The sequence below is a fragment of the Rhipicephalus sanguineus genome, unplaced genomic scaffold, assembly GCF_013339695.2.
Source record: "Rhipicephalus sanguineus isolate Rsan-2018 unplaced genomic scaffold, BIME_Rsan_1.4 Seq6595, whole genome shotgun sequence".
Lineage (NCBI taxonomy): Eukaryota > Metazoa > Arthropoda > Arachnida > Ixodida > Ixodidae > Rhipicephalus > Rhipicephalus sanguineus.
This window is the reverse complement of record NW_023615710.1, coordinates 1-17,798: the sequence shown is the minus strand read 5'-3', so window position 1 is coordinate 17,798 and position 17,798 is coordinate 1. Positions and strand designations below refer to the sequence as shown.

General features: G+C 47.6%; 13 non-coding genes across 13 annotated transcripts; all 13 read right to left on the bottom strand.

The window, feature by feature from the left end:
- Positions 1 to 8,502: 8,502 nt before the first annotated feature.
- Trnal-aag (transfer RNA leucine (anticodon AAG)) lies at positions 8,503 to 8,584 on the bottom strand. Its single transcript has one exon. It is a non-coding gene; the product is annotated as a tRNA-Leu (tRNA).
- An 88-nt stretch (positions 8,585 to 8,672) lies between these two features.
- Trnal-aag (transfer RNA leucine (anticodon AAG)) lies at positions 8,673 to 8,754 on the bottom strand. The gene has a single exon. It is a non-coding gene; the product is annotated as a tRNA-Leu (tRNA).
- Positions 8,755 to 8,841: 87 nt separating this feature from the next.
- Positions 8,842 to 8,923, bottom strand: Trnal-aag (transfer RNA leucine (anticodon AAG)). Its single transcript has one exon. It is a non-coding gene; the product is annotated as a tRNA-Leu (tRNA).
- An 87-nt stretch (positions 8,924 to 9,010) lies between these two features.
- On the bottom strand, positions 9,011 to 9,092 carry Trnal-aag (transfer RNA leucine (anticodon AAG)). The gene has a single exon. It is a non-coding gene; the product is annotated as a tRNA-Leu (tRNA).
- Positions 9,093 to 9,179: 87 nt separating this feature from the next.
- Positions 9,180 to 9,261, bottom strand: Trnal-aag (transfer RNA leucine (anticodon AAG)). Its single transcript has one exon. It is a non-coding gene; the product is annotated as a tRNA-Leu (tRNA).
- Positions 9,262 to 14,311: 5,050 nt separating this feature from the next.
- On the bottom strand, positions 14,312 to 14,392 carry Trnal-aag (transfer RNA leucine (anticodon AAG)). Its single transcript has one exon. It is a non-coding gene; the product is annotated as a tRNA-Leu (tRNA).
- An 89-nt stretch (positions 14,393 to 14,481) lies between these two features.
- Trnal-aag (transfer RNA leucine (anticodon AAG)) lies at positions 14,482 to 14,563 on the bottom strand. The gene has a single exon. It is a non-coding gene; the product is annotated as a tRNA-Leu (tRNA).
- Positions 14,564 to 14,652: 89 nt separating this feature from the next.
- Positions 14,653 to 14,735, bottom strand: Trnal-aag (transfer RNA leucine (anticodon AAG)). The gene has a single exon. It is a non-coding gene; the product is annotated as a tRNA-Leu (tRNA).
- Positions 14,736 to 14,820: 85 nt separating this feature from the next.
- Trnal-aag (transfer RNA leucine (anticodon AAG)) lies at positions 14,821 to 14,904 on the bottom strand. The gene has a single exon. It is a non-coding gene; the product is annotated as a tRNA-Leu (tRNA).
- An 89-nt stretch (positions 14,905 to 14,993) lies between these two features.
- On the bottom strand, positions 14,994 to 15,075 carry Trnal-aag (transfer RNA leucine (anticodon AAG)). Its single transcript has one exon. It is a non-coding gene; the product is annotated as a tRNA-Leu (tRNA).
- An 87-nt stretch (positions 15,076 to 15,162) lies between these two features.
- Trnal-aag (transfer RNA leucine (anticodon AAG)) lies at positions 15,163 to 15,244 on the bottom strand. Its single transcript has one exon. It is a non-coding gene; the product is annotated as a tRNA-Leu (tRNA).
- An 88-nt stretch (positions 15,245 to 15,332) lies between these two features.
- Positions 15,333 to 15,414, bottom strand: Trnal-aag (transfer RNA leucine (anticodon AAG)). Its single transcript has one exon. It is a non-coding gene; the product is annotated as a tRNA-Leu (tRNA).
- An 82-nt stretch (positions 15,415 to 15,496) lies between these two features.
- Trnal-aag (transfer RNA leucine (anticodon AAG)) lies at positions 15,497 to 15,579 on the bottom strand. The gene has a single exon. It is a non-coding gene; the product is annotated as a tRNA-Leu (tRNA).
- Between the last annotated feature and the right edge of the window lie 2,219 nt (positions 15,580 to 17,798).

The window sequence follows — 17,798 nt, the reverse complement described above, 5'->3', positions numbered from 1 at the left end:
ATTGATAGGTTCGCCTGTTGCATGGGCATGCGCAGATAAGTTTTCGTGCCTTCTTTCTTTTCAGCCGTTGTGCGTCTCGTCAGTTGTTAGTCGGCGTTTGTGGTGTCCTGACTTCTTTCTTGTGTCCGTGTTTGCACGCCCTGTCCTTTTTGGAATGAATACTTACCAACTAGCTCAGCTCTCTGTTATTCTATGATTTACATGCCACGCTCATGGCGCACTCGCGGCCGTTTCGCTAGATTGATATGCACCAAAATTGGTATTGTGCGATGTGACTTTATGAAGAACATGAATAACAGGTGGTAGCACGAAAACCATGACATCCATGACATGTATGTCATGATTTACATGCCACGCTCATGGTGCATTCGCGTCCGTTTCGCCTGCGTGATATACACCAAAATTGGTGTTCCGCGACACGACTGTATGACGAACGTAAGTGAGACGTGGTAACGTGAAAATCATGACATGCAAGTCATGTACGACCTGATTTACATGCCACGCTCATGATGCGCTAGCGGCAGTTTCAGTACATTGATATACACCAAAATTGGTATTGCGCGATGTGACTGTATGAAGAATATGAATGACAGTTGGTAAGATGAAAACCATGACATGCATGTCATGTATGTCATGATTTACATACCACGCTCATGGTGCATTCGCGTCTGTTTCGCTTGCGTGATATACACCAAAATTGGTGTTACGCGACACGACTGTATGACGAACGTAAGTGAGACGTGGTAACATAAAAATCATGACATGCAAGTCATGTACCACCTGATTTACATGTCACGCTCATGATGCGCTAGCGGCAGTTTCAGGTGATTGATATACACTAAAATTGGTATTGCGCGATGTGACTGTATGAAGAACATGAATGACAGTTGGTAAGATGAAAACCATGACATGCATGTCATGTATGTCATGATTTAATTGCTACGCTCATGATGCATTCGCGGCCGCTTGGCTAGCTCGATGTACACCAAAATTGCTATTGCGCGAAGCGACTGTACGACGACGGTAATTGAGACGTGGTAACATGAAAATCATGACATGCATGACATGCACGACATGATTTACATGTCATGCTCATGACGCACTCGTTCCGTTTCGCTTGCTTGACGCACCAAATTGGTATTGCGCGACGCGACTGCATGACGAACGTAAATGAGAGGTGGTAACATGGAATCATGACATGCAGGTTATGTATGTCATGATTTACATGCCGCGCTCATTGTGCATTCCCGGCCGCTTCGCTAGCTTGGTATACACCAAAATTGGTATTGCGCGACGCCACTGTATGACGAACGTAAATGAAAGGTGGTAACATGATAATCATGACATGCATGAAATGTGCGTCATGATTTACATGCCATGCTCATGGCGCACTCGTGGCCGTTTCGCTAGATTGATATGCACCAAAATTGGTATTCCGCGATGTGACTGTATGAAGAACATGAATAACAGGTGGTAACATGAAAACTATGACATGCATGCCATGTATGTCATGACTTACATGCCACGCTCATGGTGCATTCGCGGCCGTTTCGATAGCTTGATATACACCAAAACTGGTATTGCGCGATGTGACTCTATGATGAACATTAGTGACAGGTGGTAACATGAAAAACCATAATATTCATGTCATGTATGGCATGATTTACATGCTCTACTCATGGTGCACTCGCGGCCATTTTGCTCCTTTGATATACACCAAAATTGGTATTGCGCGATGTGACTGTATGACGAACATAAATGAGAGGTCTTAACATGCGAATCATGTTATGCATGTCATGTACGGTATGATTTACATGCCACTGTCATGGTGCGCTTCCGGCCGTTTTGTTAACGTGATATATACCAAAATTGGTGTGGCATGACACGAGTGCGTGATGAACATAAACGACAGGTCATGTATTTATATACCTGAATATGCGTTTCATTGGCATGGTGTACACTATATTGTGCATGCATGCGTGCATGGCAAACATGCGATATATGGTGGACTAGATGCCATGGCATGAATGATTTCATTTGGCTCAAAGACAAACAAGGCGATGTATGCAGCTCTTTGCTGGCTGCTTCGCATTACATCGATTCCCACAGTGCGTGAGATCTGCCGAATTTTTTTATTACCTGGCTTTGGTACAAAACACATGAAACAAACAACACTAGAATTAAAACCACCCGATGTAAAATGTACATATGGTGACTATGTAGTCAACCAGCATGGAGCTGGTATCGTCTAGTTAAAATTCGGGCAATGTCACCACTGGCTGTAGTCTTGAGAACCACTCGGGTGGTTCCGGTTCCACTTTATATAATTCTAATAATCAATGAATGCTCTCTCTAAAAGAACTTGTTGTTGGGCTAGTTGGTAGATCATTTTCAAAACTTAATTAGAGCGCAACCACACGACACATTCACACACCCACACACCCACACACCCAGACAGCGCTGTGCGTGGTTGATGTCTGGGTGTGTGGGTGTGTGGGTGTGTGAATGTGTCGTGTGGTTGCGCTCTAATTAAGTTTTGAAAAAAAAAAAGCTCTCTCTGAAGTACGCTTGTGCAGGCCGCGCATATTTGTCAAATTGGTATCCAGCCATTCGCGAATTCCACAAAGAGTGGAGGCCCAGGAGCATAACTGCGTCAAACGGAACGCCGTCTTCATTCTTTACGCACAAAAACCGAATGCCATACGGGTGCAGTGGGAATTCTTTTTTGACTGTTCTCTGTAATACGTCCCAAAAATAAACCCCCTCCCAACAATATAAAAAAAAAACATGGTCTATCGTTTCTGGCAATTTGCAAATCAAACAATGACTACCCCATGGCAAAAAGCAACCCCTTGTCTCCAAAAAGGCTTTAACAGGCAACGTTCCGGTATGAAGTTTAAAGAAAAAGGTCTTTGTTCCCGGCTGCACCTGCATTTCTTTTACTCTCTTTAAAACATTGCTACCTGGGCCTCCACTGTACAAGGACCTGTACAACGGCACTGGGAAGACAATGTCGCACAAGGCAAAATAAAGTTCTTTTCCTTTTACATTCCAAAGGAACTCTCTTGAAAATCTTAAAGAAACCTGACACTAGACACTATTTCTTTATAGAAACCGCCAATCCCTCCCACACAATCTTCGGTAGTAACATACTCAGGGAGACATCTACCAAGTCGCATTTGACACAGTGTGCGCAGGAAGGGATCAGTGACGTCTCTAAAAAACAAAAAAAACGGCTAACAAGCTGCCGCAGAAAGAGGTGACCAAGTCCCAGCCCCCCATCTTTGACCCGTCAAAACAAGTTGGTACGGCTGCATCGCTCCCACTCAGAAGACCAGACAAATATGGCAAATATTCGGTGAAACTTATGCACATTAGTCCGGGAGCAATGCAGCACCTGCATTACGTACCACAGCTTGCTGATAAAAAACAAGTTACAAACGGTGGCTCTTGCAAAGATCGATAAGGCGGCTCCTTTCCACTTATCGGCTTTCTCCCGTGTATCTTTCGCCTGACCTTTCCAATATTCATTGCTGCCGCGATAACCATCGAGCGGAACGCCCAAGTACTTGCCCGGGGTCGTCATCCAAGGCACGTTAGCGAAGTGGTCAGGTTTGGTTGGCCACGAATCGTGCCAGAGCCCTAGGCACTTGGACCAGTTAACTCCGCTCCCTGTAGCTTGGCTGAATGCACGCACGGTTTCGACAGCCTGTGTTATACTACGTTTGTCCCTTGAAAAAATAGCCACATCGTCCGCGTACGCAAGCAGCTTAACTTCTGCTGCTTGTAACTGAAAACCGTTGATGTCATGTTCACTGACAATTTTCATGCAGAGAGTTTCTATATACATGCAAAATAACAGGGGGCTGAGGGGGCAACCCTGACGAACCGAACGTTGCACACTAATGGGGGCCCCCAGACTCTTATTCACAATCAATCTCTTAGTGCAGTTTCGGTACGCCAGGGCCACTCCCTCGCAGATAACAGAACCAAGGTTAACATAATTTAACAGAGCAAACAAAATTCTATTGTCAACACAATCAAAAGCTTTTTCAAAATCAATCTGTAAGACGGCAACTCGCTCATCTGAATAATCACAACATTCAAGTATGCTGCGCGCTATGTGAATATTGATAACAATCGATCGCCTTTTGATACCGCACGTTTGATGAGGCCCAACGATGTCCTTAATTACAGTCTGTAGTCTTCGAGCCAAAACCTTCATATAGATTTTATTTTCTACGTTAGTAAGGGCTATTGGTCTATACCCTGAAACAAATTTTAGCTTATCTGGGTCCTCGGTTTTAGGGATAAGTACTGTGTGGGAAGACCGGTATGACGGTGGCAATGTGTTTAATTTGTAAGCTTCATTAAATATGACTGTGAGGATAGGGCTTACTTCATGCTTAAACTGTTTATAAAAGGCGGCGGTGAATCCGTCGGGGCCGGGTGATTTGCCAGGATTTAACTTGTCAATTGCTATTTCAACTTCGGCCGGAGTTATTGGCCTTTGCAAACTTTCCTTTCTTTCATCGTGAACGCGGGGCAACACAGGCAGATACTCGTTCTTAAATTTTTCGAAGTCAATGTCCTGCGCGGCGAATAATGCCCGATAATGCTCAGTGAAAGCCATTTTAATGTCCTCTGTATCGGTTGTTACCGACCCGCCCCATTCCATCTCGTGGATGTGGTTTCTTTCGGCACGTGCTTTTTCCAAACACAGCGCGCGCTTCGATGGCATTTCACCCGCGGCTGTGTCCTCTGCCCTTGCCCTCACCAACGCACCGCGATAACGCTCTTCATCCAGTTGCTCAATCTTTTGTTCTACTTTTCTGATATCTTCTAACCATTTTCCGGGGGCTCGGCATTCCTGCTCGAGTAGCTTATTAAGCAGCAGTTTTAATTCCTTCTCTTTCCTTTTCTCTTCGTGCCGAATACACGTAGCCCTTTCAATTGCTTTAAGTTTTAAAGATTCCTTACATAATTCCCACTGCTGCCAAATACAAAGGTTTTCACTAGGGTCTAATTTGGAGATGCGATCATTTACTGTTAATAAACTCCTCGTCCTGCAATAGTTTACTATTTAATTTCCATGTTTCCCACGAGAAAGAGGTGGTTCGCTTGGTGATTCCGATAGAGCACTGTACTAGGCAGTGGTCCGAAAACGACACCGGGGCTACATCGTAGCTGGTACATTGCGGAAGGATGTCTACAGCTAACGTAGACGCGGTCGAGTCTTGCATGGCTAGGGCCTTCGAAACGCGTGAACTTTACTGCACTCGAACCTTGAATACATTCAGCCACGTCCTCAAGGTCCCACCTTTCGACAATACGCGTCAAAATGTCGGTGCTCTTGTCTCTGAAACCCCGAGTGCTCGTTTTCTCGTGCGCACTAAGGACACAGTTAAAATCGCCCAACACTATTAACTGCTTTCCTGCACTGAGCCGTTGTTCAAGGCTATGAAAATACACGGCCCTTTCTTCGACCTTGTTGGGCGCTACACGCACACTACACGCCACTCCGGAGTTGTTCAGAGAAAAATCGATTACAGCAGATCGGCCAGCCTCACACGTAAAATGGGCGTTCACCTGCAGCCCCGTCAACTTCTTAACAAATAGGATGCAGCCGGCCGATGTGCCCACTGCATGGCTAACTACAACAAAAAATGCTGAGCGACCAGCGGCGATGCATGCTGTATTCAACCTCTATACATTTTGCGCGGCGGCATTGCGCTGCCGTACATGATACTTCCGCGCACCTTGCCGCAAAAGTGGCAAGGTCCGTTCAACCCGTAGATTGTGCCGTGGCTAGAGTACACTCTACCGTGGCCGTGCACTGCACCCGCGGCCTACCCTTGCTCAGAAGAAAACGAAGAGAATGTTTCACGCTGGACTCAAAGCTTATAGCGCAATGCCATTTCAACTATTGAGCAATGCAAACATAAATATTTTTTGGAACGCTACCTTGCTTTTAGAATCCGTTGCTTACGAAAATTAATTTACCCTCTAAAATTGCTGGTCTTGCTCAATATTGCCCTTGCTACTTGTGCCCTAGTGGAGTACGTTTCGAGTGACTTATTATTGCAACGTCTGCAGTGCGAGGGTAATAATTGTGGTCGCGTGTGCCCAGTTTAGAAACAAAAGAAAAATCACAGCATATCCACGGAGTGAATGATGATGAGTGGGCGAAGCTGCGGAGGTTCATCGGTAAACCGTGAATCTTCCGTGAATTCTGCCCAGTACATCATCACCGACGTGAGATCGGGCGCGTTTATACTAAAGGTTCGATGAGTTATGACGACTTGCAGCTCACTTTAATTTTACATGTACGCTGTGAATTTTCATTGTTTAGAAAACCATTGCTTTAGAAAACACCTTGCGTCTTTCGTTAAGCAGCTGGCGTCTTTTTCGTTTTGCTTTAGAAACATCTGGCGTTCTTTCGTTTTGTTTTTACAAACATCTGGCGTCTTTCGTTGGTTTTATTTCATCAATCAACGGCGTTTTGAACAAAATTTTTATTGTTTAATCACGCACAGGAGAAATCTCACCAGGCACTACCTTGGAGGTAAACAATGGCTGCTAATGGGAATGAGAGACAGAAGAAGTCGGCTTTTAGCTAACACTTACACTTCTACAGAGACAGAAGAATTCGGCTTTTAGTTAACGCGCACGCTGCGAATTTTTTATTGTTCAACAACGCACAGGAGAAATCTCCCACCGGCACCACCTTGGAGGTCAAAGGGTAAGACTTGTTACTCACTACTACGAGCACGACGAGGGACGAACGGGTGCCGCCTTAAGGAGCTTCGCCCCTAAAAAGCGAGACGTCAAACGCTGCACCATGCTGCCCGTCTCCTCTTCGCCATCGACTTTAGTTTCCTGCACCGCTAGGACGTCAATGTCGCGTTCCGTTAAAAGTCGATATAGCTGGCTTTGTTTCCTTTTGCCTGCCAGTCCTCTAACGTTAAGGGTGGCCACTTTTAACGAACGGAAAGGAGACCAGCAGCACTGTGCTTACCTCTCACGTCTAACACGGGGCTAGACGGTGCCATCGCCGGCAGTGCCATCCGGCGCAACCGCTGGAGCTTGTCCAACGGGGTCGGCGTTTCCGCCGCGCTTGTCAAAAGTCACGTTCCGGTGCGGCCGCAGGGACGACCGCCGTACTTGGGCTGCCTTGGCAGGGGGCTCCTCGACGCCAGGGGCAGTCGGTTGGCTGCCGTCGTTGCTGGAGTGGGGGTGGGGGCGCTTCGACGCCGCGGCAGCATTGGTAGGCGTGGGTGTGCCACTCATCTCCGGCAGTGGTTCCTTGGAGGTCTTAACGTCGCCGACCTTGGCAGCTGGTTCACTGTCCGTCGTTGTCCCAGTCGTCTCGGTTGACGCAGCCGAGTCGACCGCCGCCCTTTGCAGCGCTGGGACGACACCTTTCCCGGTGCCCCCTCCTGAAGACGCTGCAGGCTGGACCTGTGGTGGCGGATCGTTCCCCGGTGACCCTGACGAGTCGTTTACGGTTTCGAGGCCCACCGGGACAACCCGTTTCGGGGCGTCGCCGTCGGTAAGCACCGACGTGTCCAGTGGCCCCGTCTGCCTTCTCGCGTCTTCCGTGCCCCTCGCCGCCTCTTCTGCCTCGGCGACGTCCATCAGATCCTCGTTGTGATCCGCCTTTGGCAGCCCAGTCGCCGACGCGTACGTACGGACGCAGTCCGCGTCCGCGTGTCCATAGCGCCGGCACTTCGAACACCGAGGCACCCTGCAGTCACGGCGTACGTGCCCCGTTCCATGGCAGCGCAGGCACTGCATTGCTCGCCCGGGAACCACCACGAGGGCCAACTCGCCGGCGACTCTGACCTGATGAGGCAGGTCGTCCACCTTGTCTCCCGGCTTCAACTTCAGGAGCACGCTCCTCGTGGTTGAGCCCTTTTCTCGCATGCCCTGGACGCGCCAACGCTCTCGCGTCACCTCGGTGACGTTCCCGAACACGGCGAACGCTGTCCGGATGTCTTTATCTTGCACTCCATAGAGCAGCCAATGCAGGCGAAGTTTCACCTGCTGGTCTTCGGGGTCAAAAATGACACACCGACGCCCTTTCACCTTCAGCTCCTTCATGGCGGCGAGCTTCTTAGTGGCTTCTCCAGGGCCGCCCAGACATGATTAATCTGGTAAGCACCCACCGCCAGCACGTCAGGTAGAACACCAGCAGTCGCAAGGGCGTCTCTGAAATCTTCGACCCGGTAAGGCCTCTCACGCACGTCTCCGTGCAAGAACAACGTGTTCTGAACGATACGACCGGTAGGCAAAGTAGGCAGCACGATTTCGTAGTCCTTATCATTGTCGACGGTGATCCTGTTACCGCGTCCGGCACGGGCCGCTATCGCCGCTCCATCGGAGCCGTTCATTCTCCGTCCGTTCGCTGGCGCGGCCGGAAGTAGAATGACCGACGGCTCTGTTCGTGCTCCGGCCATTACGACGAAACAAGTCCTTCATAAGTGCAATTTAAAAAAACTGTGGCAGCGGTGGGATTCGAACCCACGCCCCCGAAGAGACTGGTGCCTTAAACCAGCGCCTTAGACCGCTCGGCCACGCTACCGACGGCTTCGTCCGTGCTCCGGGTTAATAACTTCATTTGCCATTACGACGAAACAAGTCCTTAAATAAGTGCAATTAAAAAAAAACTGTGGCAGCGGTGGGATTCGAACCCACGCCCCCGAAGAGACTGGTGCCTTAAACCAGCGCCTTAGACCGCTCGGCCACGCTACCGACAGCTCTGTTCGTGCTCCGGCTTAATAACTTCATTTGCCATTACGACGAAACAAGTCCTTAAATAAGTGCAATTAAAAAAAACCGTGGCAGCGGTGGGATTCGAACCCACGCCCCCGAAGAGACTGGTGCCTTAAACCAACGCCTTAGACCGCTCGGCCACGCTACCGACAGCCCTGTTCGTGCTCCGGCTTAATAACTTCATTTGCCATTACGACGAAACAAGTCCTTAAATAAGTGCAATTAAAAAAAACTGTGGCAGCGGTGGGATTCGAACCCACGCCCCCGAAGAGACTGGTGCCTTAAACCAGCGCCTTAGACCGCTCGGCCACGCTACCGACGGCTTCGTCCGTGCTCCGGGTTAATAACTTCATTTGCCATTACGACGAAGCAAGTCCTTAAATAAGTGCAATTAAAAAAAACTGTGGCAGCGGTGGGATTCGAACCCACGCCCCCGAAGAGACTGGTGCCTTAAACCAGCGCCTTAGACCGCTCGGCCACGCTATTTTTTTTCTTTATTGCCTGCATGCATAACAAAGGAATACATATGTACATGCTAAAACATGTCAACCACACTTTGGCTAACATTACATTATTAAAATCTCTTAAGTTTCACTAAATCATCAAGAATCTCCACCCACACGGGTGGTTCACTCTGCGCACGATATATTTCCCGAATATACGCAATACTTTCGATGAAGTTGACTCTCGTCGAACGGGCATCCACATCAACATGTCTAACTGCCATTCTCGTTTTCCACAGACTGTGGAGGCCAAGGAGCATAAACATATCGTACGGAACTCCCCCCGCATTATCTGTTGATAAAAAACGAATTCCCAAAGGCGTATCGGTAGTTCTTTTTTAAGGGTCCGCTGTAAGACGTCCCAGTGGAAGATTGCATCCCAGCAGTCGATGAAAGCATGTTCGATGGTTTCTGGTTTGTTGCAAAGCAAGCAGTTTACAGTCCATGGAACATCTATGCCTTTTTCATCCAGCCATGTTTTTACGGGTAGCGTGTTTGTATGTAGCTTGAAGAAAAACGTTTTTTGAGAAGGTCTAATTGGCATCTTTTTAACCCGTTTCAATACATCGTCTCCGTGGCCTCCCCAGTGTTACAGATCTGTACAAAGGTATCGGCAACATTGAATCAACTAAATCTCTGTACAGTGTTTTTCTTGTCACAGAACACAAATACTCCATTGAAAAGCGAGTGTACAAAAACGGAAAGAATCAACCACTTCACGCAAATAGCCAGTGACGCTTCCTCCCGTCATATCTGCGGAAGTTACAAGAAATTGCGGCAGTGCTTTCCCCAATCTAACTTGAATCACTGTGCGCAGAAAATCGTTTGTCTGCTCACGCAAAAAAAGAAAACGAGACACATTTGTCTGATAAAGAAATGTGACAGACCTAGCCCACCACTGCGGACGGAACGAAACAAATTGGTTCTGCTTGCCCTCTCCCAACTTGAAGCCCATATGAATACGGCAAAAACACGGTGCATTTTTTGCACATTTGAACGACACATAGATAGGATTTGCAAGACGTACCACACTTTCGCCATTAAGAAAATATTACACACGGTGGCGCGTCCAAACATTGATAAATGGCGCCCCTGCCAAGCCTTTGTTTTTTCCCTCATTCTCTCTGCCTCGTCACACCAATACTGCTTACTGTCCTTATAGTGCTCGAGGGGCACACCCAAGTACTTAGCCGCCGTTGTTGACCACCGGACGTTTGCAAAATGAGCCGGTGTATTGTCCCAGTGACCGTGCCAAATCCCGAGGCTCTTCTCCCAATTTATCTGAGCTCCAGATTGCTCACAGTATGTCTTTACGAGTCTTACAGCTTCAAGAACGCTGTCGCGATCCTCGCAGAAAACCGCGATGTCGTCAGCGTATGCCAGTATTTTAACTTCAGCACGTTGTAATTTGAAACGTCGGATGTTTTCATTGCGCATCACTGCTAAACAAAAGGGCTCGAGATATAGCGCGAAAAGCAATGGGCTTAGAGGACACCCTTGTCTGAGGGAAGACATCACTGAAAGCTTTGCGCTGAGAGACTTGTTAATTATAATCTGTGTAGTACATTGGTCATAGGCCATTCTCACGCCATCTAAATTATTTTTCCAACATTCACGTACTCTAAAATAAGAAAAAGAACATCGTGGGATACGCGGTCGAAGGCTTTCGCCAGGTCAAGCTGCATCAAAGCAACGCGTCCAGCGAAAGCATCGCAACACTCCAGAACACTTCGTGCTACGTGTGTGTTTGTAGCAATCGTGCGACCTTTAATGCCGCAAGTTTGGTGCGGGCCGACTAGTTCAGTTACGACTGCTTGAAGTCTCTTTGCCAACACCTTCATGAATATCTTGTAATCGGTATTTGTAAGGCTGATTGGCCTGTAACCACCCATTGATAAGAGCGTCTTGTGGTCATCTGTTTTAGGTATTAAAACCATGTGCGCACTCCTGAAAGACGGTGGCACCCGTTGCTTTTCGTATGCCTCCGCGTATACATGCTGCAATACTTTAGCAAGCCAAGGTGCAAATGCCTTGTAGAAAGCAGCTCCTAATCCATCGGGACCTGGCGACTTGCCTGCAGGAAGTTCTTCGATTGCGCGTTCTATTTCCCGAACGCTTATCGGTTCCTCCAGACTGGCTTTGACCTCGTCACCGACACGTGGCATGAAATTTAAAAACCGTGCTTCATATTCATCTCCCGCATGGATTGGGACCCCGAACAATTGGCGGTAATGTTCTATGAAGGCCTGTTCTATCATATTCTTGTCAGAAGTAACACCATCACGATAAGTAATCTGTCCTATCTCATTTTTTCTCACATACCGCTTTTCATCAGCAAGAGCGCGTTTGTTCGGCGTTCCATCAGCCCATAGTCTTTCCGCACGTGCCCTAATAACTGCTGCTCTATATTTTTCTCTGTCAATGGCTTCCATCTCGCTTTTAATTTTTCTAATTTCTTCGCGATACTTTCCCGGCTGCGCACTATCCATTGAAATAAGGAAATCGAGTTCCTTCTGGAGCTCGTTTTCTCTCATTTTTCATTATAGCGTCTAGTGGTGCCTATCTCAATCGCAGCCATCTTCACGTGGACCTTAAAGTCTTCCCATGCTTCCACGTAATGTAAAAACTTATTTCTTAACAAGTTTCTAATCTGGCTGGTAACATCATTCACAAACTTCTCATCGTCCAGGTGTTTTTCGTTAAACTTCCACATCGCCCAATCAAACCGCAGTTTTTTGGGCTTGGTACCCAGTGTAAACCATACTATGCTATGGTCGCTAAAAGACACCGGCTGTACAACATAGCTATCGCAAAAAAGGCACTAGATCTAACGAGATATAGGCTCTGTCAGTCTTGCCTGGCTATCTCGCTGATAGTGCGTAATGGCGGCTGCAATGTACTGGCCATAAGGCGACCTACATCTTCTAGGTTGTAATCGCTTATTAAAGTGTTTAAGAACACTGCACTCCTGTCACGAGCGGTAGTACTTTTAGCGCGATCTTCTGCATAACACACACAGTTAAAATCACCCAGAAAAATGATCTGTCTGTCGCATTGAAGGTACCCGTTCGACATCCGTGAAGAAAACTTCCCTTTCGTTTATGTCATTTGGCGCATACAAACAGATAAGCCTCCATTGTGATCCGCTAAAATGAAAGTCGAGGACTATCAGTCTTCCGTTTTCGTTCACAGTGACGGCCTCTTCACTTATACCAATGCCTCTTCGACCAAGACAGCGCAGCCACCAGACGTGCCGACAGCGTGACAGATGCATACGTTGTATATGTTTTAAAGGGCATTACCATTTTGTTTGTTTGCTCCTCACTTTCAACTTTCGTCTCTTGTATGCGATAATATCAAGGTCCTTTTCAACGCATAGACGGCTCAGCTGGTACTGCCTCCGCCTTGCTGCGAGGCCGCGCACATTAATAGTAGCAACTCTAATTCCCCTCTCCAAATTCATTGCTAATACTTGAAAGAATTAAACACAACACATAACAGCACATAATCACAACGTAGCACCGTTAACTCTACTCATAGTTATGTCAACAAGTGTTCATTACGGCCAGAGCAGCTGGTTTTCTAAACAAATGCAGTCCACAGCGTACCTTTCTCGAGGAGCCGCTGTCCACGCCATTCCTTCGGTAATGGTTAGCACTCGAGGGCGCGCCCGAGTGCTTTCGCAGGAACAAGTCTCTCAGTCTACTTAGGTGTCGTTTCCGCCGTTCTCTTGTCCGGCGGGATATTCGGCGAGGGCCGTATTGAGAACCGACGCATTCCCGCCGCCTTTTGCGGGTGGTTCCTCGCTGTTCATTGCGTCGGTCTTCGTGCCGTCGTTCGTTGACTCCTCTCGCGTCCTCTTCCCTATCGAGCTCCAGCCTTGGTTACGTCCATAGGTTCGCTGCCAGCAGATTCCGAGATGTCCGGCGCTGTCTTCGTCGCTGTGTCCTTTTTTTGGGGCGTCGATGGTCGAGTCCTTGTTCACATGCCTTGAAGGTCCTCCTGGCCCACGCGCTGCTCCGGCCGTTTGTCCCTGCGGTTTTCGCCGATTCCGTCGCAGAGGCTTTCGCCTCCTTGACGCTTCCGGCTGAGGCTTCCTCAGCTTCCACATCATCCATAAGAAGTTCAGCGTTTTCGTCTGCGGCCGTTGGCACTGCCACGTTTGCGACGTCCTCACGCACTGCGACTCTTCATGGCCGTGACGGCGACAACGTGTGCAGCGCGGGACGCGGCAGTCACGCCGGATGTGTCCTGTGTTGCGGCACCGAAGGCAGAGTGGTGCTCTTACCAGGGATAACTACTAGGGCTTCCTCACCTGCTATGCGTAGCAGATGGGGTACGTCATCCGCCCCCAGGCCCTTCCTCGCACCAGGGTGACCAGTCGAGTCGAAGAGCCTTTATCCTGAAGGGCCGAGCACACGCCACTTTTTCCCTCGCCACGTCGGTGACTCGGCCCGTAGGGTGCCAGGGCTTCACGAATGTCTTCTTTCCGGCACGGTATGCAGCATCCAATGTAGCTTCAGGTGCCGTGCTTGATTGCCGGGGTCAATGACGATGCCACCGGCTGTCCTTCACATTCACTTCTTTCCGCCCGTAACAATTCTTTCATTGCGTCACAACTTTTGAACGTTACGGCCCAAACGTGACTCATTCGATACGCCCCCAGGGCAACCACGTCCGTCAGCAATTTCATGCTTGACAGCATATCACGGAAATGTTCCACCCTGTATGGCCTTGCACGTACATTGGCGTGTAAAAATAACGTATTAATAACGAGTCGCCCTGTCGGTAGTTGAGGCAGAAGTACCTGGTAATCCGGATCCTCGTTGGCAAAAAACCTTGAACCGCGGCCCTGCTGGGCCGCTGAAGCCGCTCCTACGGAGCTCATGTCAGACACGTCCGCACCCTACGGTGGCCGAAAGTAGCGACCGCTCGGCCACGCTACCGACGGCTTCGTCCGTGCTCCGGGTTAGTAACTTCATTTGCCATTACGACGAAACAAGTCCTTAAATAAGTGCAATTAAAAAAAACTGTGGCAGCGGTGGGATTCGAACCCACGCCCCGAAGAGACTGGTGCCTTAAACCAGCGCCTTAGACCGCTCGGCCACGCTACCGACGGCTTCGTCCGTGCTCCGGGTTAATAACTTCATTTGCCATTACGACGAAAACAAGTCCTTAAATAAGTGCAATTAAAAAAAAACTGTGGCAGCGGTGGGATTCGAACCCACGCCCCCGAAGAGACTGGTGCCTTAAACCAGCGCCTTAGACCGCTCGGCCACGCTACCGACGGCTTCGTCCGTGCTCCGGGTTAATAACTTCCATTTGCCATTACGACGACACAGTCCTTAAATAAGTGCAATAAAAAAAAAACTGTTGGCAGCGGTGGGGATTCGAACCCACGCCCCCGAAGAGACTGGTGCCTTAAACCAGCGCCTTAGACCGCTCGGCCACGCTACCGACGGCTTCGCCCGTGCTCCGGTTAATAACTTCATTTGCCATTACGACGAAGCAAGTCCTTAAATAAGTGCAATTAAAAAAACTGTGGCAGCAGTGGGATTCGAACCCACGCCCCCCGAAGAGACTGGTGCCTTAAACCAGCGCCTTACACCGCTCGGCCACGGCTACCCGACGGCTTCGTCCGTGCTCCGGGTTAATAACTTCATTTGCCATTAACGACGAAACAAGTCCTTAAATAAGTGCAAATGAAAAAAACTGTGGCAGCGGTGGGATTCGAACCCACGCCCCCGAAGAGACTGGTGCCTTAAACCAGCGCCTAGACCGCTTCGGCCACGCTACCGACGGGCTTCGTCCGTGCTCCGGGTTAATAACTTCATTTGCCATTACGACGAAACAAGTCCTTAAATAAGTGCAATTAAAAGAACTGTGGCAGCGGTGGGATTCGAACCCACGCCCCCGAAGAGACTGGTGCCTTAAACCAGCGCCTTAGACCGCTCGGCCACGCTACCGACGGCTTCGTCCGTGCTCCGGGTTAATAACTTCATTTGCCATTACGACGAAACAAGTCCTTAAATAAGTGCAATTAAAAAAAAACTGTGGCAGCGGTGGGATTCGAACCCACGCCCCCGAGAGGACTGGTGCCTTAAACCAGCGCCTAGACCGCTCGGGCCACGCTACCGACGGCTCGTCCGTACTCCGGGTAATAACCTCATTTGCCATTACGACGAAACAAGTTCTTAAATAAGTGCAATTAAAAAAACTGGCAGCGGTGGGATTCGAACCCACGCCCCCGAAGAGACTGGTGCCTTAAACCAACGCCTTGGGACCGCTCGGCCACGCTACCGACGGTTGTGTTCGTGCTCCGGGTTAATACTTCCTTTATCTCTGCGCGCTCGCTACGTTTCTCCGTTTCCTGCACCGCTTGAAACCCACGCCGTTTGCGGCGAGCAGCTGCAAACGCCGAGAAAAAACAAACAAACTAAAGAAACAACCCGGTATAATCGCAGCTCGTGTAGCTGAACAGAACCGCATTGCTGATGTGTTCAATTTCAAGCATTGGATGTTAACGCATTGTGTTGAGCGAAGAAATGTATATGCCTGTTTGAAATAGACAAACATTCTTTTAGCTAAGCATAGGAACGTCTGCCGAAGAACCGCAGTGTCTACGGCAATTTCCAATCACAACTGCTATTGCGAAGACATCGTCAAACTTGGACATATTGTTGAATTCTGAAATGATTTAATTTTGAACCGATTAAAGTGGCGTTTTTGACCAATAAAAGATGACAAGATAGCGAATTCGACGATACGGTGGAATTACCCAAAGATTAGAATTGAACACCGTTTTGCAGACGATCGAGCATCTTTTTTAAGCATTTGATTGATTTATTATAATCTGTAGGGCGGAGTTGGCCTCATGATGTTAAAGAGGTAGGGCAACAGCGAGTCCGTAAAAGAGACCAATAAAAATGCTAAACCAAACGCATACTTATGCAAAACCGCTGCGGTCAAACGTTTTCAATGCACATAATACTTATCGCGTCCACCAAATCCTTTATTGTTGCTTTCGTTATCATTATTTCTGTGCTCTCTCCTTCCAAGTGAAGAAGTGGACGACCAACCACATCATAGATCCTCATGTTTCGCGGATGATCGATTTATTTTAAGCAGGTATATATGGGCATAATGTGCATTAAGTATGTCGTCGTATCGATCACGTTACATTCATGACGTTTTATTGGTGAGGGCTATCGAAGGCCTGCTTTTAAAGTGTCATTTTATAACTAATTTTATTATTTATTATCGTTACATCGACAACATTCGGTGCGATCTATAACCACTAACAAACTCATAGTAGAATATATATTTACGGCAACCATTCGGGCTTCTCGCCATCAAGCTTCGTCTTTCGAACCTGCTATTAGGAATCTTTATATAAAGAACGCCAAAGACTCCGCACTTTCCAACCTTGTTACGCAAATTTTGTTTATAAATTTTGTTTATAATTTATAACACAACCGCGCTATAAATTTAATGCCCTCTGCTTCCTGGCTCATTCTACGTTCTCGTTTTGCCCCCTCTGTTATTCAACATAGGCGCAAGTTTGCGATTACTGAAATATTTTAAACCATGACAATTTTAGGCATGGATGCACATACAAACAATCGTTATTGTGTTCTTAACCTGAACTTATTTGTTAATTCACAAGTGCGTGGAAAATCAAGGGGCATATACTGATCAACTTAGGTATTTTACTTGAGGTCGGGAGGCACCAGAGTAGGGATGTAGGCTAGTACTGAAACTGAAGCTGAAAAACGACACACATCACATCGTCCTGCCCAGCTTGAGGTGCTTTTATCTTTCTTTTGCGGAATTTCTTTGTTTGTTTCGAAACTTTGCGGACAAGCGAAGCTGTAAGAGCGTGAAAAACTTGACATGGAAGCTTCTTAACTTTTGTGTTTGTTTTGTCTCTTGTCCACTTCACTTTCTTCACATCTATGTCACAATTATTACAATACACTTTAAACAGTACAGTTAACGTCCCCTACAGCTTCCTTGGCTTAATTTTCTGCTGGTTTTTGATTAAGGTTTTGTCAAACAAAGAAGCGAGCCCTCAAAATTCCCGAAATTCTCTTTTTCCATTCACTTTTGGGTGTACGATTCCCAACCACGATGGTACATTCCGCAGACAGTTCGAAATGTTCTACCACAAAGCAACGAAAACGAAAATAACTCTGGGTACATAACCAGGTAGGGGAGAAATATGAGAAATTACCACTCGGCGAATAAGCAGGCATATACGAAAAAAAAAAAGATATATATATATATATACATATATATATATATATATATATATATATATATATATATTGACTAGTATAGGCCCTATTATCGTGCCATATATATTTATATATATGAACCAACTAGACAATGAGGCATGATAAACTTGCGCAAACACTTCAAACCGCAATGTTATTTCTATTTATTTCGATCTAACAGTTTAACGTAACATGTATTCGTTGCGAAAGTTAACAGCGTCGTCGAATATAGTTATTTGTTGTT